The 26,572-nt window shown below is 39.5% G+C and overlaps 1 protein-coding gene across 1 annotated transcript in view; it reads left to right on the forward strand.

Moving 5' to 3' along the window:
* Positions 1-266: 266 nt before the first annotated feature.
* Positions 267-26,572, forward strand: part of NOS1 (nitric oxide synthase 1) — a 162,372-nt gene continuing 136,066 nt past the window's right edge. Inside the window, exon 1 of the mRNA XM_072142576.1 lies at positions 267-473. The gene's annotated coding sequence lies outside the window, so the exon portion shown is untranslated. The remainder of the gene's footprint in view (positions 474-26,572) is intronic.

Raw genomic sequence — 26,572 nt, forward strand, 5'->3', positions numbered from 1 at the left:
CTGGAGGTAGGTTTATGTCAGATTTAAAGGCAGAAATCTGGAATGTTGGAATTCTCACATTAACTCTCAGTATAAATAGTGATTATTCCTTGCCATTGTTAAAGAAGCTTTGTAGCCGGTGAAAATTCCCAGAGCAGTGTAAGGGATGAGAGGACTCCAGAAAAGCAGCTGGAGCATCCTGAGAAGGATTTGCAATTGTAGTGAGTGGAGCCGGTCCCCTTTATTTTGTGCGAAGGAGGAGATTGTTATGGGTGCTAGCTTTGCACAGAGAAGGAAGGTTAATCCTAGTACAGTCCCCGTTATACAAGCAGTAAAGCAGCCACAGGACTCCCACTGAGTAATTAGCACTTAGGAACTCCAGATGTAAAAAAGGGCCCGATAGAGGTGGGGGTTCATGGAAAATGAAGGCAAAGAAGAAAGAGAGAATGTGAGCGATGGCTGGACAGAGTGATGCAAGCCAAAGAATCATGAAAGTAAGATTTTTACCTATTATTACCTAGGTAGCTTTGTCTCTGAGAACTGCGTTACTATACTGTGTGTTTTGTATAGCTATGGCATAAGTAACTTGCATGTATTATACACAAGTGCTATTTAAATTCAGAGATCACAGATAACGGTGAGAACTTTTCCTTGGAATATAACAACATTCCACATTATACCTAGTATTCAGCCTTTCATCGTGGGAGATGCTTAGAACAGCTAGGTCCCAGCCGTGTTCCTAGATCACCTTCGATTTATGATCAGCTGGTAGAAAGTAAACCAGGAATTGCATGTCTTTAATGTGATGGATGGAAGGACAGGAGACACGAGGTCACTGTGATTAATTTGTCCTTGTTCAAACCCCACCCATCTTCTTCCTGCTCCTACGCAGATGTCACCCTGACATTTGGATTATATGACGTCACACTGGATGTTACTTTTGAGAAATATTAGTCATTTTAAATGCAAAATTAGAGCCAAAATGCAAACTCCAAATACCTATATATTATGAGGTTACATCTAGCTAGATTCCAGGTACGGAGCATGGTACAGTATTAGCTTAGAAAGAGATATTGGTTACTAAAAATATGATCTCTTCACTGGTTTTTCTTTCTGCAAAACAGTTTTTTTACTAGAATTCTGTAGCAGAATTGGGGTATCATTCACATAATTTGATGGCAAAAGAGCGACATTTAACATTATAAGGCACTTTTCTGCAACTTTGCAAGATCCTGGATTTAGATCATTATAAATGATTTAATCATACTGCTTCATGATACAAAAAGGGGACAGTTTTCTGCCAGTTTTCTCTTATCTTGTAAGTGAAGGTGTCACCATGAAAATGTTATAGAGCAAGTGGAGCTGAGCCGACTGTACATAGTTATTATCTATTTGCTGGCGGCATTTTATGGAGGTGTAAGAGCTGAGCTTGTATATAGGGATCTAGCTTCAAGAAGCAGGTTGACATAGTGGATTTATATGCAGAGGTAGTCTCTCACCTTTTGGCAGCATGTTATAGAGCAGGATGAGTTGAGCAGATTATACAGAGTGTTCCATCTTTGGGCAGCATGTTATAGTACAGGACAAACAGAGCAGATTGTATATACTGTTTTATCTGTAGGTAGCTTGTTATAGAGCAGGGGAAGCTAAAAAGATTGTATATACCGTATATTCCGGCGTATAAGACGACCTGGTGTATAAGACGACCCCCCTACTTCCTGTTAAAATATAGAGTTTAAGATATATTCGCCGTATAAGACTACCCTTTTTCCATACATACAGCACATACTGTAAGCAAATACACACATATAGCATACATTTATTAACTATACACACATATATAGGGACTTACATATCTTGCAGTGGGGTGGGTCGGTTAGGAGGCATACTGCGAGCCTGGGAAGTGTGCTGGCCGGGCAGCAACTTGGTGAGTGGCCTTGGGAGCAGTGTGGAGAGCCGGAGGCCGAGGGACCAGGAAGCCTTCCGGGCAGCCGCGGGACCAGGAAGCCTACCGGGTGGCCACGGGACCGGAGAGCACGCCGGGAGGCCGCGGGACCGGAGAGTGCGCCGGGAGGCCGTGGGACCGGAGAGCGTGCCGGGAGGCCGCGGTAGCAGCGTTGAGGGGTCCAAGGTAACGGCCAGGCGGCCATGTTGTATTACAACAGCTTCTCACCTTTCCCGCGATCCACCGAAGCTCCGCTGCTACACTCCGGCCGGCGGTGACAGCTCATTGAGCGCTGGCGGCTCACAGAGCCGCGTGCCAACGTCATATTGTCTGCGACGCCGGCACCCACGGAGCTGTCACCGGCAGCCGAAGTGTAGCAGTGGAGCTTCGGTGGATCGCGGGAAAGGTGAGAAGAAACATAACCGGCGTATAAGACGACCCCAGACCCAGTCTTCAAAAGTCGTCTTATACGCTGGTATATACGGTAGTTTCCTTTCTACAGGCATCATGTTATAGAGCAGGAGAGCAGCTGAGATGATTGGACAGTGTCCAATACACGGGTGGCATGTTACAGTTCAGGAGGAACTGAACTGATTATACACCGTGTCCTATCCGCAGGCAGCATATTATTAAGCTAAGCAGATAGGGGCACATTTATCATACGCAGGCATTAAGTTTGCAAGTATATGATGTTCCACCTGTCCGCAGCACCAGACACCTCTAGCTTGCTGATAAATTTGTGTACAGTGCCCCTCTGGCACAGTGCAGCCTTGTATAGAATTGCACAGTACCTGCATCAGGTGCAGGCTATAGGCAGTACGCAGGCACAAGGGCAGGAGCGCCCTGAGCTGGCCAACTGAGCCGCTAGACATTCCACAATTCACACCCCTCCATGCCCATTTATCTTGGGGGTGGTGCAAAGGCAGAAATAGGCCATATTCCGAGTGCACAAGCCCTGATAAATCTGCCCCATAGTGTTCTTTGTGTAGGCAATAAGGATGTTCTGGCACAATAGAGGAGATTTCACTAGAACAACCTCATATCATTGCTCCCAGGTTGGATGGCGAATGTTTGTGAACAGCAATTTTTCAGTCAAGCTACAGATTCTTATGCCTGGACTGGGACTTTTTGGTAAACCCTTCCATTTAAGCTTTGGCTGTATGTTTAGGTTCCTTGTCCTGTTGTTTCCAGGATGGGATAAGGAAAACGACGCCTCTTTTAGCTACCTGGTAAGGCAGCTCACTTGACATCAAGCATGACCTACAAGAGGCCTTATGACATGATGCGGGGTTAAAAACAAACCAGTATATCTATTTCAAAGGAAACAGACTCCCAACTGTAGACAACGCTGTTTCGACCTAATTGGGTCACCTCAGTACAGCGTAGGGAACTGGTTTCTGTAAGCACTCTGGGATTTTTTTTTGGGGAGAGAACCAACATTTTTTTGTTGAGAGACTAATTACACTGGTGCATTCCCGCACAATTTTGTGAGATAAGGGGATGGATGCATATGTTGACCAAGCAGGTGCAGGAGTTATATCTTGATGAGTGGGCAAAGTTCAATGACCTGGGCCATACCCAAATGAATGAGTATCTTTTTGATTTGATTGTACATTTATGTTTATGTTTTTTTTTAAAGAATGGGTGGACCTCCTGTCAGGAGAAATATTGGAAGAAATAAATGAAAGGGGGAAAAGTGGACCAGGACAGCTTGGGAAACGTCCCTATCTTTGGACATTTTGGAGCCTTTTGTCTTGTTGCTTTTTTCTTTAAAGACTTTTGACCAGGACTGGATTAACATTCACTAAAGTATATATACAGCCCCCCTCAGTAAAGAATATATACAGCTCCCTAGTATACAATGTCAGTAACACATATATATACACAGTGCCACACCCAGTAGCACATATATAGAAAAGCTCCAACCCCAGCAACACATTTTTATACAAATTGCCACCATCAGTAACACTGCTACCCAGCTCTCTGCATTGGCTGCTACATTAACAGTCGAACCTGCAAATATAGTGGTTGATTTCGGTGGCCAACAGTTGGTGGGGGCCCCTATAAGGGCAAAGTGGTGGGGAGTCCTGCTTCAGACAACCTAGAGAATCCTAAAGTAGATGTTAAGGATGCTCTAAATGACAAAGCTGCTGGCCCATCTGGCATTCAGCATTAGGTTCCTCTCCAGCAGCAGCCAAAATTTGGGGTTACAGTAAATCTAGCTGCCCATGCCTGCCCAAATTGGCCTGGAGAGCCCCAGCCTTCTGTAAAAACGTCTACCTATTGGAAACTGACCCCAGCTGTCCCTGGTCCCAGCTGCCTCAAGATTCTAAGCTCCTGGACCATATCCCATACTGCAGATTAGACACCCAGGAAGTTATATTCTGCAGCTGTATGGTTCTTCATCTCCAAAACATCCCCAATTAAAGGAAGCTGCTTTGTCGGTCCACCATTGAGGACATCTTGGAGATATTTAAAAGGGTGTTCCCACTTCGGCAAATTAATGTTATTGTTTGTATGATGAAAAATTATACACATTTTGAATATACTTTGTGTATCAATTCATTGCTGTTTTCTAGATCTCTGCTTGCTCTTCTTCTTTAGAAAGCTTCATTGTTTATTTCCATTGAACAGAAATCTGACCATGGTCACACAGGTGCATAGCTCGTTAGTATCAGAGAGTAATCAGAGATGTTGATTATAATGAGCCATGTGTTACCATGGTCAGATTTCTGTCCAATGGAAATAAACAATGAAGCTTTCTATAGGACAACAGCAAGCAAAGATCTAGGAATTGATACAGAAGTATATTGGAAAATGTTATAATTTTTCATCATGCAAACAATAACATTAATTTTCCATAGTGGGAATACCCCTTTAAGAACCCAAATTATGATTGCTGAGAGCTTTGCCACTCTGTGTGGACCCATCAATGGCGAGCTGTAGGACATTCCCCTAACAACAAGCCTCCCCTCCACCTCTCTGACCTGGTCAGATTTGGACATTATTCAGGACCCCAATATACTACTTAGCGGGAAGAAATGAACCCTTGGTAGTATCCAATATAAGTGGGAAACTACGGTACTTCATCTGGCTAAAGCCAACCTGGCCCTTTCACCAGGAATCTATTTGAATATTAGTTTTTGTTGTGTTCAAAATTACACTTATTACACAAAATTTCTTATAAACTTCTTTCAGCATTTCTTTTGTGTTGCTTTCGGCTTTTGTCTTTTAAATAGTAATATTGTATCTTTTTGTTTAGAAGAAATTAAATTAAGCATACTATCTTTCAAACACTTTATGTTAAATGTGTCCATAGGAAATATAATTTTATGGTTTTATACAGTATACTTTTTTGTAGAATATCCTTACAAAATGATGCAATTTTACTGGCTTGTTTGACAAGCTTAAAGGGCACCTACCACCCCGATTCTACCTATAAAGGTAGAAGGGGTGGTAGGTGGTTGGGCTAATCCTCACGTCCCGGGTGTCTTTTACAAAACTTTATTACATGTATATGCAAATTTTTTTTATGCGGCTACTGGGGCGTGGAGTAGCCGGACATGAGGCTACTAGTCGCGGCTACTCCATGCCCCAGTAGCCGCGTTACTCCGCCTACCAGGGAATCTTCGGCGCGCAGCTCCTGGTAGCATATACATGTAATAAAGTTTTGTAAAAGACACCCGGGACGTGAGGATTAGCCCAAAAAAGGGCTATCCTCACGTCCCATCCATCCACCTACCACCCCTTCTACCTTTATAGGTAGAATCGGGGTGGTAGGTTCCCTTTAAGTTTATGGCTGTAATGTATAACAATGAGGAAACGGTGGATAGGTGTGATTACTATTGCAACCCACTGTACAGAGTATCCTGTACGCACGTGCCATTTATGGAGCAAAATGCATATGGGGGTTATTTATCATTAGACGGCTCCTTGGGACAGGGTATTTTTGGAGCTCCACTGCCCATCAGATTCATTTAAGGGGCCCTTTAATAAATGTTCTTATGCTCTACTTTCAGTCTGGATTTTTTTTTCCCCAAAAAGTTTCAAAATGCATATAAAGTCCCAGCACATACACCAGCCAGGGACTGGAGAAACTATGAAACTTTTGATGGGGCTTTTTCCCAGCTGCTGAATCTGGCTTTGCACGGCGTTGCATGGGTTTCACTAGTTGTAGTTTTATGTCTATGAAAGATTAAGGAAATGACAGAAATAGTCCTGTGAGACTTTTTAGCAGTGAAATGTCCCAAAAATCCTTAATGCGACTTTCTGGAGACTTTTTAATGTCAAAAAAGGATAACCAATTAAATAAAACTAAACAACCTCCACAGTGTATTATTTCTATGTAGAATAGAAGGAATTGAGAAGATACAGACTAGGAGGAAAGCATGGAGGTGGATTTATCAGGTGCACCAGTGCTTCATGTTAACCAGTGTCTGGTAAATCCCCTTTATGTTGTTTATTATGTGACACAGTATGTGTCCCCTGGCAATGAGTTAGCAACTAGGGTGCATGTACATGGTTGTCTATCGCTGGGTGATTTGTCACATTGCTGGCTTCCTCAGTAATGATGGCCTGTTATAAATAAACAGGTAAATCTCCTGGATGCCAGGGGATATGTGATGTGCTACATGACTGATGACTTAGTCCTTGTCACTTCTCCTAGAGACAGGTTACTACAATGATATAGTAAAGATGTGCAAGCAACATTTTGTAAAACTTTAAAAAAAAACTTTTAAAAAATGTATGAAATGCTATTCTCTAATCAGATAATTATATATTGGAAATCATAATACCATTTTAAAGTGAATGGTGACAGGAATGGTGACAGCTGGTGACAGGTCCCAATAGTCCATGCTATGCTGATTTTAAAAATGCCTTTGTCAGCATTCTGAATCATATCAGTGTTTTATACTAGTTTCATTCACATTACCTGGATCCCTGCCAGCAGCATGTGGTGGAACCTGTCACCAGCTAAAAATCCTGGTTACAGGTGTGGTTTAATAAGGATGCATAATACCACTAATATTAAGATGCAGGTCATTAAAAAGTAACCATGTAAATATAGAAAGTGTTTGTTGCAACAATTATTTATTTATTCTGCTCCCTTATAAAGAATGACCATTGTATGGACCATTGTATGACCACTGTCACCATTATTATTATTACTTGGGTATCTTTGCAGGCTGCATCCATCACCTGAAATGCAAAAAGGATTTATATGTAACACTGTTGCCAAAAAGTTTGTCTTTATTTGTAACATTCCATTTCTTACAGGACATCTATCACTAAGATGAAGGATGGTAAACCAAGCACACTGACATACTGGGGTGCGCCTCCTCTGGCAGAATCCACTTTTATTTTAGCTTCTCATGCTTTTGTTTTTTAAGAAAAAAAGGGTTAAAAAATTATGCTAATGAGCCAGACTCCAACCCGAAGCTGGCTGTCAGCTCACCATCACCAGACTCCAGACTCCATTAACACCTATGGAGCCCACAGGCCCTCGCGCTCATTTACATAATTTTTAAAACTTTTTTGGGCAAAAATCGGGGCATAAGAAGCTAAAAGAAGAGCGGATCCTTCCAGAGGAGGCACACACCAGTATGTCAGTGTGATTGGTTCTCATTCCTTCATCCTAGTGATAGATGCCCTTTAAATATCTTAGAACTGTGTTAACAATATAATATGTTAGTCACTGAAAATGTATTTTTATGGAATTTGATTTTGTTGTTTGATTTTAAAACAGCAGGAACATAAACTATAGGACTTATAACTTGCCTTTTCTCAACCTTGAAGATTTTTGCAAGGAATAATTACATTACATAAGAAGTCTTCTCAAAGAGGTGGTCTTTTGGAGAGGTTACCTTATATGGTTTAACTTCTTTTATCCTAATTCTGCTATAAGAATAATTGGAAGTTTGGCACACATATACGCTGTTGCAGGTCAAAAGCTTAAAGGGAATCTGTCAACAGTTTTGATCATGCAAAGCTGCAGGCATTGTTAGGAAACAGCCTTGTAGAGCTGTGTAAACATATCAGTTATAAACCTCTTGGAGCTCATTGCCCCATATATCGGACGCTGAGCTGATGCCGGTTCAGCCCAAGATCTGAGCGGAAACGACATTGGGACACATGGGGTGCCGGCTATAACTAATAGCCAACACCCCAGTGTAACACTGAGGTTGGAGTCGTCTCCGATCGCGGGTGTTTAACCAGTTAAATGCCGCAGTCAGTGCGACCGCATTTAAACTGCCCAACGATCGCCCCCCCCCCTTCCTGTGCCGATCAGGACCCCAGAGCTGCCTGTAGGCACTGCCTGAAAGATGGTGTCCGTGACATCATCTTAAAGGCACTGTTTCAGCCTATGCATGTGCATAGGCTGACACTGCTAATACCCTAGTATTATCATGAACAAGATACTTAACAAAAAGTCTAGCAATGTGGATAAAAATATCCAGGAATATAAACCTTAAATGCAGTAATAAAACACTACAAACCTAAAGTATTGGGCTTGTGGGCTAGCTGGGTTGTTGTTACAGTTGGGCTCTGTATCTGAGTGTATATGGGTAGTGTGCAGGCGCGGGGCAGGAACACCATGCACCAGGAACTGCAATTATTTTAGAGGTTGTAAGCCAGAAAACTGGTAAACATTGCTTGATAAATCTTCCCTAAAATGTCCAGCCCCTGCTTCCCTACATTGTATCAGTCAATGCATTCTTCCTTCATGAGCAGATAAACAGCTAAAGCTGATGTCTCCCTCTTCACATACACTTATACCCTCACTGATATATGGTAACAACTTTATAGTTAGGGGTGATAGTGTATATATAGAAATATTGACATTACTTCTATAAGGGGTATTACCATCTCCGATATCTATGGAAAATCTATGATATATATATACAGTATCTAGGTAATGTTGTCTGTCCTGCAGCATAGATTATCACAGTTCAGATTGGCATATAGTACAAGCTACACTGTATTCTGTGACTCATGCGTCAACATGTCTTAAATTAGTCTCGTCATGTCTGAACTGTTAGTATGGATAATGGCTATCAAACCAATGTAGCAAATTGTGCATACGTTTCTGCTTCCAAACAGAGCAGCACGAGCCTGTGTCCCTGGTAAAATGGGCCTTGATTGTTGTGTGTTACATCTCTCCTGACACTTCTCCTTGCATTATGTTGCTAAAATTGTTTGTTCTGCTCCAACTCTTCCTACAAGTCTTTGTTCTCTGTCCTTCTTATTTATTTAATGATTTTTTTTTTATTGAACTAGCATGAACATGTTTTCATTTTTAGATGTTTCTGGATATAAATGAGGATTAACTACATCAATGATCATTGCTAATATTATTAATAGTATAGGTTATTTTGATAATTTCTCGAAATCTAATCTTTTTATTTTTAACTCCTTAAGGACGCAGCCAGTTTATAGCTAAAGGCTCAGCCCCATTTTTTGGATTCTTACTTGCGTCGCTTTGTATGGTTATAACTTTTGAACACTGTTACTTATCAAAACGATTCTAATATTTTTTTTCCTCACATGACGTACTTCATTTTAGTGGTAAATATTGACTGATAAGTTTTGCGTTTATTTACAAAAAAAAAAGAAAAAATTATGAATTTTTTGAAACATTTGCCATTTTTAAAATTCGATATCAGGCAGATAGATTTACCACCTGAATAACATTTCCCATATGTCTACTTTACATTTTCATAATTGTCACGCGGCTTACAAATCGAATATCAATTTTACGTATTTTCAGAATTGACTATTTTGGGCAAAAATACTGTTTTTAATAAAATTTTCATATTTAACATAAACCTATATAACCAACCCATTTTCAAATGTGCACCCTTCAAACTATCAGAAACAGCTTTTAGGAAGATTGTTTACCCCTTCACATCTTCATAGTAATTAGATCAAAATGGAGTTGAGGTTTTGTCGGTTTTACGTTCATTTAGCCCTAAAATTTACTCAGATAAAAAGAGAAAACCCACCTTACAATTTGTTATGCAAATGCTCCTGTGTACAAAGACCCCCACATGTGGCCTTTGCTTGTTTAATGGGTGCACAGCGACGCACAGAGGGAAGGAGCCCTGGATTTTAGTTTTCTTATTGGCTCCTTTTGTAGGCCATAAAATGTAAGCTTTTCTTATTGGGGCCATATGATTGTATTTCTTTTGCGGAATGAGATGCTTTTTCCAGCATTACCATTTTGGGGTTGGTATCTGGACAACCCTTTAATGATATGAATTTTTCTCACTGTAATCTCCCTAATTTTTCCTCAAAACCTCAAGTTAAGAAAATGGTCACCATATTTCTTCCCAATATTGCAATCCTTATATTGGCAGCCTCCTATACATTGAAGCATAGCCCCCCCCCCAATCCCCAAACTACCAGTCAACCTACACAGATTAGATTCTTTTTTCCATTCTTTGGGGTGATAAACTTGATCTTGGGATAACAGGGTACTAGTCTAGTTACATGCGCTGTCCCTGGATGGTGCCAAATAACCTGGTTTGTGATACACATTATCCATCTTTTGGAAATATGAATGATATGGTTCTTATACAACTATTTTACAATGCAAAAGTACTGAACATAGATAGACCAATATTACTTGGCTACACATGAGATCTAAAATCACTGTGTAGATGGAGGCTGTGTTATATCTCTAGTGTCCAATTCATGTAGTACAGTTGCCTGCCATTTTATACCCCACATTATCTTGAGTTTAGCACTGGTGTAAGATAGGAGTGAATGCAAATCAATGGACTACCGACCCTAGGGATTGGAGTAATCTATAATTGTCTGTAAAGACCTGGACACTGCAATATTTCTGCACTCACTTTCCTATTTATTTAATCTGGTAGCTAGTTCTTTTTGATGCCACATATAAGTAATCCAGAACATAATGCTTAGGCCTCCGGATGTATCTGGCTGGCGGCGCATAATTTTGCATAAAGACCAATGAACAAAAGTTTGCTGGTTTTGCCAAAGAACCCCTTCCAGCAGCGGCTGCATCCTGCTGCGCCCCCTCCGTACCCACATGGCGTGGAGTTTTCACCATTTTAATTGCAAATTTTTGCGCTGTGCAATAATTTGTGATTATTCCACAGCTTTTACACCAGAAAATATAAATCCCCCCTATATGTGTGTGCATGGGTATATGAATGTGTGATTGTATCTCGCAAGTGTGACTTTACAAATATGTATATTTTTTAAGTGGGAAAGGGGGCCCCATTCAGAAGCCTGCTATGTGGCCCTGCCTCTCCTAGTTACACCCCTGATCACCAGCATAACTTTTATGACACAGAATTAAAATCTGAACTCAAGGTCAAGATTTTCTATTACAGAATTTTTTTCTGCAGCATTAGAAGGAAATTTGTTTCACTGCAGATGCTGAAAGAAAATCCTCATTGTATTTACCACATGCAAATGTCCTCGTAGGCCTCAGTTTAGAAATAATAATTCACAGGATGTTATAAATTTTTTTTTCTTTATTTCGCTGTCTTGGTCACTGTAAATGATTCCATCACTGCAAAACACTGCAGCGTATTTCAACGGACCAATAAATGAATGAGAAATGAATGAGAAATTTCCTGTAAATATTTTGTCAAAAATGGTGGTATATCTGTCCTTTACCTTATAGTCGCATATCTGTGTCTCTCTCAGCAGAAATCTCTTTGTGAAATAAATTTTCTCCCTGATTTCTATAGGGGTGCTGTCTGAAGCCTTTGTGTCTCGTTCCTCATTGAGAATTCATTATCTTTAATTCTGTTTTTTCTGATTTTTACCTGTCATGCCAGTATCTCATCTTTACTTCACTGACTGACACCTTTTCATCACCAGGAGGAAATGAGGGGATCATCTATTCCTACATGTAATCACATCCTGCATTTTCTATTCCTGCTATTATAGCAGATACATAGGAATAAGTGACATGGTATAACACATAAGACCTTCCTTCCTTCTTAGATAAATACCTGTATACACACAGGTACCTGTTTACATGCACATATACCTAAGCGTTTTGGTTCAGAAGTTGTAAGAAAAGAGTGGCCTCATTCTGTGAGCCTGTCCAGATGAAGAACAGGTCGTCAATATATCTTCGGTAGAAGAAAATGGGGTATCTTAATGTACAGGATGAGCTGGTCTTTGAATGTCCCCATGAAGAGGTTTGCATAAGATGGGGCCACTTGGGTACCCATGGCCGTGCGACACTGTTGCAGGTATAGGGAGGATCCATATGAAAAAAGTTGTTTTCCAGAATTATTGTCAGGAGAGATATCAGGAGATTTTTTTAAGTCTCCAGAGAGTTTCGGATCCTTATTCAAATAGTATTCCATACATTTGATTCCTTTCTTGTGATTGATGTTGGAATACAATGCACTGACATCCATTGTCAGAAAGGAAAATTCCCTCAGTAGCTCTATCGCATCCAGGTCTCGGATGAGGTAGTCTGAGTATTTTAGGTAACTATGTAGTTGCATGACGGAGTCCTGGAGGTGCAGTTCCAAAAAATGTGAAATATTGCTGGTTGGAGAGCCTATGCCCGATATGATAGGTCTGCTGGGTGGGTTTTTGTCATTCTTGTGGATTTTCGGTAGGATATAGAAATAGGGTGTGGTATGGAAAGGTATGAAGAGGAATCTGTTCCCTTCCCTTGCAATATTTTTTTGTTTAAGAGCTGTATCCAATAGTTTTTTTTGTAGCGTGGATATCGGGTTATTTTCTATTTTCTTGTGATAGGTGGTATCTGATTGGATATTTAGGGTTCCCTTATGATAATAAGAATAAGTCATGATGACTAGGTCCCCACCTTTGACTGCTGGTCTGAAAACTAGGTCATGGTTTTCTTTGAGATCTTTTAACGCTTTACATTCTGATGGTTTCAGTTTTCCGCTGGGGTTTCGGAAATTCTGCGGGACCATTGTTGTGGTCAGTTTTTATGGTATACATATATACCAGAGTAAATATTTCCCCTCCCCTTATCTAATAATGCTCACATTACCACCATCCATTAGTATTTATTAAACCAACAAGATTTACTAAACCTGTTATCAGCATACCTCTTTTCTCGTTGGTTCATTGATTGTAAATGTTGTTGCACCAGCTCATGTAGACCTTTGGTTGTGCTGACCATTCTTCTATTTCACAGCAATACTCCACTATAACCCTGTCCCAAACCCCATGGTAACTAATCCTGATTTATATCAACACAGAAATTCCATCATACAGTAAGACATCGAACATGGAACGCATCATGCATTCCACACACACACTGGAGCACCACTTTCGGAGCACCACATGCGGCGCACCAAAAAGGTGCGCACGTACCACTAAATATAGGCCGAGATCCACCACCCACGCCACAGACACAAGCTAAACCAAGGAACTAGGTAAGCCAAATGAGCGCCGCTCTCACTCACTCATTAGCCAAGCACTTTATCATTAATGTATGTACCCTAGAGTTACCCCATGTGTAATGTTTATCTAAGTCTAATGTATATACAGTTAACGTCCATCATGTACCCATGTCCATTGTACAGCAGTCAAGTGATTATCCATATAGATGTATGTATATGTTTTCCAATCATCATCATTCCGCCACGATCCATCCATATGCTAGTATTCATTATGTATCAGCATCCAGTTTTATGATTTATCCATGTTTATTTATTTTATCTACTTATTTTACTTATGTATTGTAATAGACCTGATGAAGCACTCTGTATAGTGTGAAACGTGTTGTCAATATCCTTCCTGAATAAAGAAATCCTAACTTTTGAGTACCAGCGCCCTCAAACGTCTGCTTTTCCCACATGGGGAGTTACAATCAGTAACCTATCCTCACGTCTACATATATATACACACATATTAACTGAGTATATCCAAAAAAACAAATCTTGTTTGATAGTAAAATTAACATAAATAAATATACGTGCAGCTATCACATCTGTTCTATTTGTTCCTTAACTATCTGTTACATATTGTTAGTTTATCAAGTTGACAATAATTGCATTCATTCATGGACTGTCCTGCCTGGTAGCAGCTGGATCCCCTGTATTAGATTGACCCACAGCCTCCTACGCAAGTGGTTCATGGCACAGCAATCTCACTGCTTTACATAGTGATAGGCAGCATTCAGCCTTTTAACCAACCTATATACCCATATAATAAACTGGGAATTTTATTAATAGACTATCCAGTTTATGGTTACCTAAACACATCGGGTTGCTTAGATGACATCTAGGTACAGCGAAAGGTAAACCAATATCTTTGTCAATTCGGGCAACTCTCTTGATGTAGCCCAGTGACCTCCAATCTCCAACTAACGTGCAGCAACTTTTGTGAAAGTATACATCCTTGGCTCAGATGGATACACACTAAGCCCAGGCCAAATGAAATGAAATGTTTTTAAAATTTTAGAAATTGAGTCGGGTAATATTCGCATGTCGCAATACAATGGGCCCCATGGCAAGTTATGCTGATGCCTTGAGCACCTCAATCTATTGCTGCTTCTAGTTACAAAAGGGGTTAAACAGTCCTTTCTAAAAAAAAATAAGTAGTTGATAAAGAGAACTTAATTTTATTTATTTACAACCAGCCAGTCTCATCCAACATGACACAGACAACCTACAAAGCTGCCTCCTATAATAAAGAATTGAATTTTTAAAGCAATATTCAATGCGTACCAAAGACAGGAAACTGTGCACCAGTTCAGTGCATTGCAAATTAAAGAACAGAAAAAAAAAACACATAACACAAACCAGCTGCTCTTTCCACTATGCTGTATTTTGAACTCAACAAATTATATAGAAAAAAATCATTGCCGATACAGAAAATGTCTGCAGGGCTCATTAAACAGCGATGAACACTGCACTTTTGTCAAAACTCCTCTTTATTACTGCAGGGCTTAATATTTTTAGAGGCAAAATGCTCTCACAGTTTTATAGATGTTTGCATTCATATGTTCAAAACACATAGGCGCTCATTTATCTTTAGTCTGCAAATTTGTTCCGGTCTTTTTTTTTATTTGGGGTTTTGGGCTTGTTTGATTTATCTAATCGCTACTGTTCAAACTTCTGTTCCTTAGATCCAAAATTAAGAATGGAGGTTTAAAGTATCAATTACAAATCCCATTGACATCATTGTAGATTTTATGTCATCCGTTATGTTCAGTACAGGCAGGCATCTGGAAAAAATGAGGGTGGCTGCAGTACTTTTCCTACGTTTGAAAGAAAATGCCTACATAATGCAACTGAAGTCATAACCGCTTCGCAGCCAGCCACTGGATACATCAAGAGGCTAGAGCCTGCGACATTATCATACACCGGTGTATTATAAATAATCCCCATTGCTTTTAAAAGCTGCAAAAAAAGTTGTAAATTTTGAGGCATCCCTTCCATCCCCTGTCCTTTCCAAACCCTAACTGTAAGGGAAGTGCACTTATTTTTTTGGATATTTGGTGACTATTCTATGCATCCTTATAAGGTTTATATGGCTTGGGTAAAACAGTACCTATAACAATACATAACCCCCAACATAAAATAGACTAACTAAACTGAATATTTCAAAATTAGTGTACACACTATTCTAGATCTAGATTCTTGTTTCTTGTGATTGTTCCCAAGAGATTTCTCCTTGATTGTAGATCTCTGGACTCTTTTTGTATATAAAAAAAGAAATGAATAATCCAGTACACATAGATAGACATATATAAAAACAGTCCTTTTTTAAATTAATGGAAAAGTCACATATACAGCCAGTCCCCGGTTATGTACAAGATTGGTTCTGTAGATTTGTTCTTAAGTTGAATTTGTATGTAAGTCGGAACTGTATAGTTTATATTTGTAACCCCAGCCAAAATTTTTTTAGTCTCTGTGAAAATTGGATTTTTACATTTTGAGTTGTTATAAGAATCAGGATTAACAATAAATCTTCATTGCATGGAAGCTTTGGACTGTTTGGAATCCATTTGTAACTAGGGGTTGTCTGTAAATTGAGTGTTCTTAAGTCGGGGACCGCTTGTAAAAACTTTTATCTAAAATAATAGCTGACTTCTTGGACATTTATATTTTTGTCCTTATTCATAAACGAGCATCTGAAACTCGTAGTGTTTTAAATACTCAAATAAAGGAATGTTTTCAGGTTTTTCTACCTACAACGAATGCTGGATTATTCATCTCTTTGTGTTTTGGATTACATACTATAGTTGTATTCCTTGTAATCCTGGTTACTGTTCACACACAAGATGGAACCATTTAACCAAGCTATAAGGAAACTAGTAAGTTGTTGGTATTTTTTCTTTTTGTTACTCTTTTTTTATCCATACTTTAGCCTTAGTGAGACCAGAGGGTGCATGGTTTCTGAAGATTCGTTACAATAACTCATTGGCTCATTGTAATGAATCCTATGTAAAAACACATATACTGCAATAAAATTTTTAAAAAGTTAAAAAAATAATATAAAATAAAATATAAAAATTCAAGTCATATAAAACTAAATAAACAGTAAAAATTACAAACATATTAGGTATCACTGCATCCCAAAATGCCTGACCTATCAAAATATAAAAACGGTTATTGTCAGTGAACCACATAACAGAAAATAGTGTCCCAAATGTTCCGAAAAATTACTTTTACATAAAAAATGTTTATAAAAATTGATCAAAAAGTTGCACAGTCCTCAAATCGTTAGCAATGAAAGCGTTATTAGTAAGCATTGTTTTAATTTTTGAAAATGTATTAAAACCCAATAAAACCTATATAAATGTGGTATCAGCGTGAACATACTGAACCAAAGAGTAAAGTAGATGTATCATTTGGAGCGCACAGTGAAAGTTGTAAAAACTGAGCCCACAAGAAAGTGTTGTAAAAGCTGCAACGTGAAGGGGTTAATCGATAAATGAAAGGTATATATAAATGTCATATAAAGATGAATCCATCCAAGTTCAACCTTTCACCTTGGGCAGAACTTGTATGTTCATCCCCCAACACGAGCACTCCTGTAATAATCCTGTGTTTGCCCTGCAGGGACGCTACTCAAGGAAGACGAGTTTGGGCAGAAGTCTCCAAACTTATAACCTGACCGTATGATTATGTATATTCTATTTATATATCATAATGTATTTAGATCTATATAATCCTGGTAACATGGGACTTTGTGTGTCATTGTGTCTATGGATATTGGATTATTGGGTGAATTGGGTAGTGGAATATACATGTTCCTGGTTGTGTTTGTGTGTTGGATATCAGGACTCTTTAGGAATTAACAGGGAGCTGATCATCATCATCCAGAAAAACCACTTGTCCTGTATGCATCTCCAGACTTGTTGGTTATCGCTTGGGGGCAGGTCAACTATGCTAATTTGGATATCTATATGGATTCCATCACAAAGCTACAATTATCTATGGTATGACCAATGAGGACAGACCACATTATAATCTATGGGTAAAACGTGGATAAAAAGACTAGAGACAAGGAGAAACGCAGAATGTCAAGGAAACAATCATCAGGAACAAGAGAAAGCAGTACAATTGGAAGGTAGTTATGATCATATAATTAGATCTAGAGTTGTGTTTATGTATAGTTTAGATTTTTTATGTTTAATTTAGACTACTTTTTGTTGGGGTTTATGTGTTCTGTATTAATGCCAGATTAAAAACCTTTAAGGAGGCATAGAGTTGTTTACCCTGTCTTCTAAAACCTTGGATGATGTGACTAGTAAATATCTTTATTCGAGGTCACTGCTGTGATTCAGATCCCTTATTATTCAAATATACTGTAGCAGTAGGTATCCAAGTGTTTAAACATATACAAATCCGGTAACACTGGATACAAATTGTTTGTTTTCCCACCCAGTTTAAGATATGTAGACAGAATTATTTTTTGCATATAAATTTATTTAATGTCAAAATTGGTGGGGAAAGTTCCTGTGGATTATAGTGTAGATTAATTATTCCAAGTTCAATGGGAAAGTACACCTTTGATTTAGCTTTGATCAGTGCAGTCTAAGCTGTTTAACCCTGGCTGTGTATATACTGTATACAGGCGGTCCCCTACTTAAGGACACCCGACTTACAGACAACCCATAGTTACAGACAGACCCCTCTGACCTCTGGTGAAGCTCTCTGGATGCTTTACTATAGGCCCAGATTGCAATAATCAGCTGTAAGGTGTCTATAATGAAGCTTTATTGATAATCTTTGGTCCCATTACACCAAAAAATGTTTAAACTCCAATTGTAACTGGGGCCAAAAATGTTTTTGTCTGGATCTTCAATTATAAAATATACAGTTTCAACTTACATACAAATTCAACTTAAGAAAAAACCTCCGGACCCTATCTTGTACATAACCCGGGGACTGCCTGAATAGCAAAGAGAAGTAAATGTATAATTATTTATTACATTAATGTTTCAGCTAATTTCTACTGTTTGCACCAAGGTAATGCTGGTCCCCAGAAAAAGTCTAATGTTATTCTGAATATTCTATGTAGTCACACAGCAACAGGGCTGCAATGAAAATCCTAAGCCATAAACATATCACCATGGCCCACTGTAGCACTTATTGTATCCAACAACAATCAACCTGCACTATGTTGTAGAAACACTGCTCAAAAAAATAAAGGGAAAACTCAGCTAACACATCCTGGAATAACACATCACAGGCTAATCCAACTTTGATCTAATGTCCTTAAAACAAGTCAAGATGAGGCTCAGTCTTGTATGTGGCCTCCACATGCCTGTATGACCTCCCTACAACACCTTGGCATGATCCTGATGAGGTTATGGATGGTTATGGATCCTGAGGGATCTCCTCCAAGACCTGGACTTAAGCATCCACCAACTTCTGGACAGTCTGTGGTTCAATGTGACGTTGGTGGATGGAGTGTGGCATGATGTCCCAGATGTGCTAAATTGGATTCAGGTCTGGGGAACAAGCGGGCCAGTCTATAGCTTCAATACCTTCAACTTGCAAGAACTGCTGACACACTCCACACACATGAAGTCTAGCATTGTCCTGCATTAGTAGAAACCCAAGGACAAATGGAACAGCATATGGACTCACAAGGGTTGTGAGAATCTCATCTTGGTATGTAATGGCAGTCATGCTACCTCTGGCGAGCACATGGAGGGCTGTGCGGACCTCCAAAGAAATGCGACCAACACCATTACTGACCCACTGCCAAACCGGTCATGCTAAAGGATGTTGCAGGCAGAAGATCACTCTCCATGGCATGTCCTGACTCTTTCACTTCTGTCACATGTGCGCCGTGTGAACCTGCTTTCATCTGTGAGAGAACAGGGTGCCAGTGGTGAATTTGTTAATCCTGGTTTTCTCTGGCAAATGGCAAGCATCCTGCACAGTGTTGGGCTGTGAGCACAACTCCCATCTGTGGACATCAGGTCCTCATATCATCCTCATGGAGTCTGTTTCTAACTGTTTGTACAGACACATGCATATTTGTGTCTTGTTGGAGGCCATTTTGCAGGGTTTAGGCAGTGCTCTTCCTGTTCCTCTTTGCACAAAGGCAGAGGTAGTAGTCCTGCTCCTGGGTTGTTGCCCTGCTATGGCCCCCTCCACGTCTCCTGGTGTACTGGCCTATTTCTTGGTAGTGCCTCCAGCCTCTGGTCACTGTGCTGACAGATACAGCAAACCTTCTAGCCAGAGCTTGCATTGATGTGCCATTCTGAATGAGTTGCACTACCTGAGCCACTTGTGTGGGTTGTAGAGTCCATCTCATGTTACCACGAGTATGAAAGCACCACCAACCTTTAAAACTGACCAAAACATCAGCCACAAAGCAATGGTACTGGGAAGTGGTCTGTGGTTCCCACCTGCAGAGGCACTCCTCTGAGTGTGTCTTGCTAATTGCATGTGAAATTGAATCAGTGTTGCTTCCTAAATGAACAGTTTGATTTAACAGAAGTTTGATTGGAGTTATATGGTGTTGTTTAAGTGTTCCCTTTATTTTTTGAGTAGTGTATTTGGGCACCTAAGGAACCTGTCAGGCAAATTAACCCCCAACACTAAATACATTTTTTATAAACTTCCATTAGAAAGACTTGTCCCTTTCCAGTCATTGTCCCTCTACATGCCTGTAAACTTAAGCAATCTGATACTAAAACAGTATGCAGATGACCTGAGAGAGCTCCAATGAATCATTATCATATTCAGCTGTCCAGCTTATTCATGAGTGGGAGAAACAGCCACACCCGACTGACACCCGACTGACAGCCTGTATAATGATGTGACATTCCCAGTGCTGGCTTCTCTATGTACTACCTGGTGCTGGCGCACCCTGCAGCATGTGTGTGTATACAAGTGCTCCAGGATGCAGCCATAGCAGAGCATTTATGTCTGTGTCTCTCACATGTGTATAGCAGAGCATGTCAGGTACTTGTATAGCTGATTTCTGTGTCTCTCACATGTGTATGAGAGAACATGTCAGGTGCTTGTGTAGCTGATGTCTGTGTCTCTTACATGTGTATGAGAGAACATGTCAGGTACTTGTGTAGCTGATGTCTGTGTCTCTTACATGTGTATAGCAGAACATGTCAGGTACTTGTGTAGCTGATGTCTGTGTCTCTTACATGTGTATGAGAGAACATGTCAGGTACTTGTGTAGCTGATGTCTGTGTCTCTTACATGTGTATGAGAGAACATGTCAGGTACTTGTGTAGCTGATGTCTGTGTCTCTTACATGTGTATAGCAGAACATGTCAGGTACTTGTGTAGCTGATGTCTGTGTTTCACACATGTGTATTGCAGAACATGCCAGGTACTTGTGTAGCTGATGTCTGTGTTTCACACATGTGTATAGCAGAACATGCCAGGTACTTGTGTAGCTGATGTCTGTGTTTACACATGTGTATAGCAGAACATGTCAGGTGCTTGTGTAACTGATGTCTGTGTCTTACACATGTGTATAGCAGAACAGGTCAGGTAATTGTGTAGCTGATGTCTGTGTCTCTCACATGTGTATAGCAGAACGTGTAAGGTATTTGTGTAGCTGATGTCTGTGTCTCTTACATGTGTATGAGAGAACATGTCAGGTGCTTGTGTAGCTGATGTCTGTGTCTCTTACATGTGTATGAGAGAATATATCAGGTACTTGTGTAGCTGATGTCTGTGTCTCTTACATGTGTATAGCAGAACATGTCAGTTACTTGTGTAGCTGATGTCTGTGTCTCTTACATGTGAATAGCAGAACATGTCAGGTGCTTGTGTAGCTGATGTCTGTGTTTCACACATGTGTATAGCAGAACATGTCAGGTACTTGTGAAGCTGATGTCTGTGTTTCACACATGTGTATAGCAGAGCATGTCAAGTACTTGTGTAGCTGATGTCTGTGTCTCTTGCATGTGTATAGCATAATATGTCAGGTACTTGTCTAGCTGATGTCTGTGTCTCTCACATGTGTATAGCAGTGCATGTCAGGTACTTGTATAGCTGATGTCTGTGTCTCACACAAGTGTATAGAAGAACATGTCATGTACTTGTGTAGCTGATGTCTGTGTCTCTTACATGTGTATGAGAGAACATGTCAGGTGCTTATGATTTTGCTTTAATTGGACCAAGGATTATCAGTAAACCTTCATTACAAACACTTTAAAGCTGATCATTGCAACCTGGGACTATAGTAAAGAATCCATAGAGCTTCATCAGAGGTCACAGTGGGCAGAGGGATCCGTCTCTAACTAGTGGTTGTCTGTAAGTCGGGTGTCCTTAAGTAGGGGACCGCCTGTATATACAATGTTTAGGATGTGTAACTGTTTTTGTCATAGCTCTGTAAAAGAAATATTACAACCCCATTACAAAAGTAATATTTTGGATTTCACTTTTGCATGGACATTGTACATAGTTATTATATTGGGTGACATTTTGTGATATAACAACATTTTTCTTTGGTGGAGGGCTTGTATTTTGGAGGGGTAGCCAAAGTTTTTATTAGTGCCTTTTTAAGCACTTTTTAATATTGCTTTTTTTACTTTTGTAAAGGATGTAAAAAAACTGTAAAATAACTGCATTGTGTAATTTAGTTAAAATTTTTCATTTATTAAATTCCTTTTTTTAAAGGTGACATTTTATGGCAGGTCAATACCAATTATGCTTAAAATATCCACAGGAGGTAAGAAAGAGTGGCACTCACCGATCTCAAGCAGAGGAAACTTTATTTCAGGAAGAAATCAGGGCAGGGGTGATGCACGCCACGGCAGGCGACGGGCCGTTTCGCGCTAGGAAGCGCTTTCTCAAGTCCGAGGCTTGAGAAAGCGCTTCCTAGTGCGAAACGGCCCGTCGCCTGCCGTGGCGTGCATCACCCCTGCCCTGATTTCTTCCTGAAATAAAGTTTCCTCTGCTTGAGATCGGTAAGTGCCACTCTTTCTTACCTCTTGTGGATATTGATACTGTGTCTTCTGTGAAGCTTGGATGTGCACCCCGCAGCAGGATTCTCCTTGCCGGTCCCGATGTGTGGCTGTGTCTGTCGGACGTGGACTGTGATCCCATAACTGTGTCTTAGGCGGTGCCAGTCATTTTTTCTTCTCTATTGATTATCGTGACCAATTATGCTTATTTTGTATTCTAGAAATATTTTAGAAATTATTCCAGGGCAACCAGGAAATCTTGCTTTCCTGGCCCTAAAACCTCATGCGCATATCTGTATAGAGCGGCTGAGAGTTAGCCACACAAATTGCCACCATTGACTTATATTCTGCCAGATTTCTGGAAGACAAACCTGTTATAAAGCTTTTCTGGGGCCAGCATGGCAGCACTAGTTAGGTCATAGAGAACGTAAAAAAAGGATTACATTTATGTTTTACAGATTTATTTTTTACAGTTTTACATTTATTTTCTTTACAGATTTTTGGTTAGAAGTTCTAACTTTGATAAAGTAATGGAATCACACATTTTAGGCTTAATCTAAGTACTACAGATTTTACTTTATTCATTTATGTTGGCTAAAAATGTATTTGGCCAGAAACATTAATTGGCAATAAGCTGCTTAGAGAACAGAATGGCTGGCAATTGGCTTCTATCTGTTCCATGTCATGATACAGTAAATTACAATAGCTGAGCATGTCCATATTTAGCTATTACTTTGATGCTGGGACTCCACAATCCCTGGCTGCCTCATGTCAGCCACCGTGGTATTAACTTCTGTCACACAATCATTTTTGTTTTTGATATATAGGTACTTACATGTCGGCAGCATTTACATAGTCCAGCCATATAGCATCATTCTGTTTACATTGTCAGACAGTTGAATGAGCCCAGCTGCATGTGCAATTTTATATGGAAACATGTAAATAATAAAATACTATGTGACATGAAAACTAGACATCATTATAGATGTAAAATGTATTAGGAATCATTCTACCCTGTATCTGATTGGATGAAAAAATCATTTAAAAAAAATAGATGCAGTTAAAGAGAGAATGTCAGCTGGTTTTACCCCAGTAAACTGCTAGCCCCCTCCAGTAGGTTTTAAAATGTCCTTTCTAGAATTTGCTCTTTTATGTAAAATTTCACTTGTTTACGTATCTATTTCACCCAAATATGACTTTTTTCAATCCCATTTTCACATGAGAAGACACTCCCCCTGTAACCAATAAATTTGACTTATATCATGCAAAAATAAGGTAAGAAGAGTCATATTTGCCTTAATTTAGGGAGACTGCAGGAGACTGGAGTGAAAAATGTGACGTTTTATGCAATTTTTAAAAAAAGTTGCAAGTCATGAATCTGGCTTTGCACAGCGTGGCACCAGCAATAGTTGTATGTTTACGGCAGAATAGTGAAGTGGCAGAAATAGGCGTGAATGTCTTTTTAGCAGGAAAAAGTTACAAAAAACCTCAATGCAACTTTTTAAGACATTTTTTACACCAAGAAAGCCCAGCAAAACCAATGATAAATTATTCCCAATGATTCAGTATCAGGCAGAATTCTGGAAAAAATATGTAGTTGCACCATTTCATTATGGGTTTCTGGAAACTACCAGATGATTTATTTATTCTATGATATATTTATTCTATGGGTCAGTTTCATTAAATTAATTTGTCTTTCTTGTATTTGAACTCCTGAAAAGGCTTTAATGACCAGGCATAATCAGTGACATAAGGGCCATAACCTTAAAAAATATTTGGCTGTATTTTTTCATCAGGAGTGGTTGAACACACAGAACAAGTGCAAGTCTTTGCATTATAAACTCCTCCATCGCTATCCATCTTTTCTTAAACCCAAGTAAAGTTTCCCAACTTGAAGACATAAAGCCTATTCGGATGATCCTTTTCAATAACTTAATCCTGCCTGGCCATTCTAATTTTAGGGAGTCAATGCCTACATGACCCCCCACCTGCAATTCTTATTTCCCTCCCCCAACTCTGAGTACCCCTTCCACAAATGGCGCTGTGACAAGTCCACTGCATGTGTCCTAACCCATCATATAATCTTTATAAAAAAAACAACCCTACTTTTCAAAACCCTGAGGGCGGAGGATGGTCGATGTCTTCACTTGAGATCACAAGTAAAAAGATGGTTATGGTCTCCCGGGCTTTCTGTCATTGTATGCTCCCCTATACCCAACTACCCTCATATTCTTCCAGGCAAACAATTCTGTCCCTGCATAAATGTCATGCAGATGCGGGGCCTCCATCTAATACTTTGTCTCTAGCCTGCGCTTCTTTATTCCTTGCTTCTGTATAGTCGCTGGAAAGATGTGCACTTGTTCTGTGGGTTCCACCACTCCTGGCTTTGGCTCACAATAACTGATGGAAAAAACTGAAGAGCTAACGGAGATGTGAAATGGGCCTAAGCAGGTGCTCTCTCTGCCTAGTACAAAATAGTGAATACCGTTTAATAAATGGGTTACCATAGAATTGGCACAACTTAATAGCACTCATAGCCCCAGTAGGATTTTCTTTCTCCATTTGGTTTCCTTGTTAAAGGAAAAATTAATTCTGTAATGAAGCAAAGAGGAAAATGTCATTAAAGCTATTTCCAGTGGATTTAATGAAGTATTTCTGTTCCACTCTGCTATAAACTGACATTAGTATTTAATGTACTCTACAGTGTTTAACTTGCAGAAGTATAGAGTAGAAGTCAGTGATTCATTGTACATGCCACATTAATTAAATATTATTTGTATTTTAGATGACTTAATTACGGGCATCTACTATCCAAAGAGGTTATTAGGAAGGGTGATCCAAAAGTGTTAGCTTGCAGATATTAACCATTTCATTTTAGGGGCATGTTGACATAACAGTTTGTTTGAGAAACCTACGCATTTTACAGACAATTGTGGGTTTGATGAAAGGATATGTAGAAAATAATCACTAACTGAGCATCAAGTAGTGCAGGTGCAACACTAAAGATTTACTGTTTTCGGTGATGTTTACCCCATCAGTGCTTTTTCTTTCATGATACTCGAGGCTTTCAAGATTGAAGCCAGAGAAAGGTCATAACTGGTAGGGTAGAAGGTAATGCGGATGGTGTAAGGGGGGTCTGCCTCCACTTTCCAGGTAAACTCTAAGTTACAAAAAAGTTAGTAAGTAGTTTGTTGCTGCTGCTGGTGAATGTGTGTATAACACTGATCAATGTAGTAGAGAAGAAAGAACTATAGTAGAGAAAATGAAAAGAAAAAACCAAAAGCACCGAGATAGGGGGTCGGGTCGCTCTCAGTGAAAAATGGTAAAATAATGTAGCAGATCTCCAGCATTGTTACTGATTTCAAGATTATTTAAAAAGTAGTTAAAGTTCGGGTTAATAGTTAAAATAAGGGTCATGTTAAAAAGGCAGCTTTAAAAAAGGAAAGAAAAGCCAGTGACGTGGTTTGGATGTTTAATCACACTAATACTATAATGATGTCATGTTTTCCCTGTGCATATGGCTTTTTGACCTGATCCATGCCTTGCATGGGCACACAGCTTTTTAACGTAATTCTTATAAAAGTTAGTTCATGCATGGCACACTCATAAAGAAAAAATAAAATAGGGAAAATATTTCACGCAAAAATATATCCTTCGTTATTAACTAAATGCACTCTTTGATATAAATAGATTTCCTTTCAATAAGTGTGTAGTTATAAAATATTACTAAGACTTTTCGTAAAATTAGTCAAGGAAAAGTCCTGTGTGGCAGTGTGTATACTTACCAATAATTGGATAGCAATAGCATCTCTTTACTGTCTGAATGCAGGTCACACTGTCTGTATCAACATGACCCAAGTTTCTGTGCACAGGGCTACCAGCAGCTGCCATTGTAACATCTTGGTGGTATTTCTTTGTGTTGTGCGCTGATGTGTATCTAGAGCTGGCAGCTGGGCAGTCTGTTTTATTCCCTGGGTAATCTCACCAATCAGCAGAGGAAAAGACTGAAAAGGGTTAATTAAAATGTCTTGAGTTACAGCAGAGTAGATGTTATAGACTATGGTAGTTATAACCTCTCGATTTTCTGCACTTTTTAGTTTTAGTGGAGCAAGGTTATATGCCCACCACTGAGCCAGTTCTCAGAACCTCAGAGATCCTCATGAACTGTAGTCTATGAGGGAGACCTTGAAATTTTCTAATTTGCTGTACCAGATCGTTGCACGGTCCATTAAAAAAGGTTGACTAAAAACAGATGGCTTACATCCGTT

Source organism: Engystomops pustulosus, chromosome 1 (genome assembly GCF_040894005.1).
Source record: "Engystomops pustulosus chromosome 1, aEngPut4.maternal, whole genome shotgun sequence".
Lineage (NCBI taxonomy): Eukaryota > Metazoa > Chordata > Amphibia > Anura > Leptodactylidae > Engystomops > Engystomops pustulosus.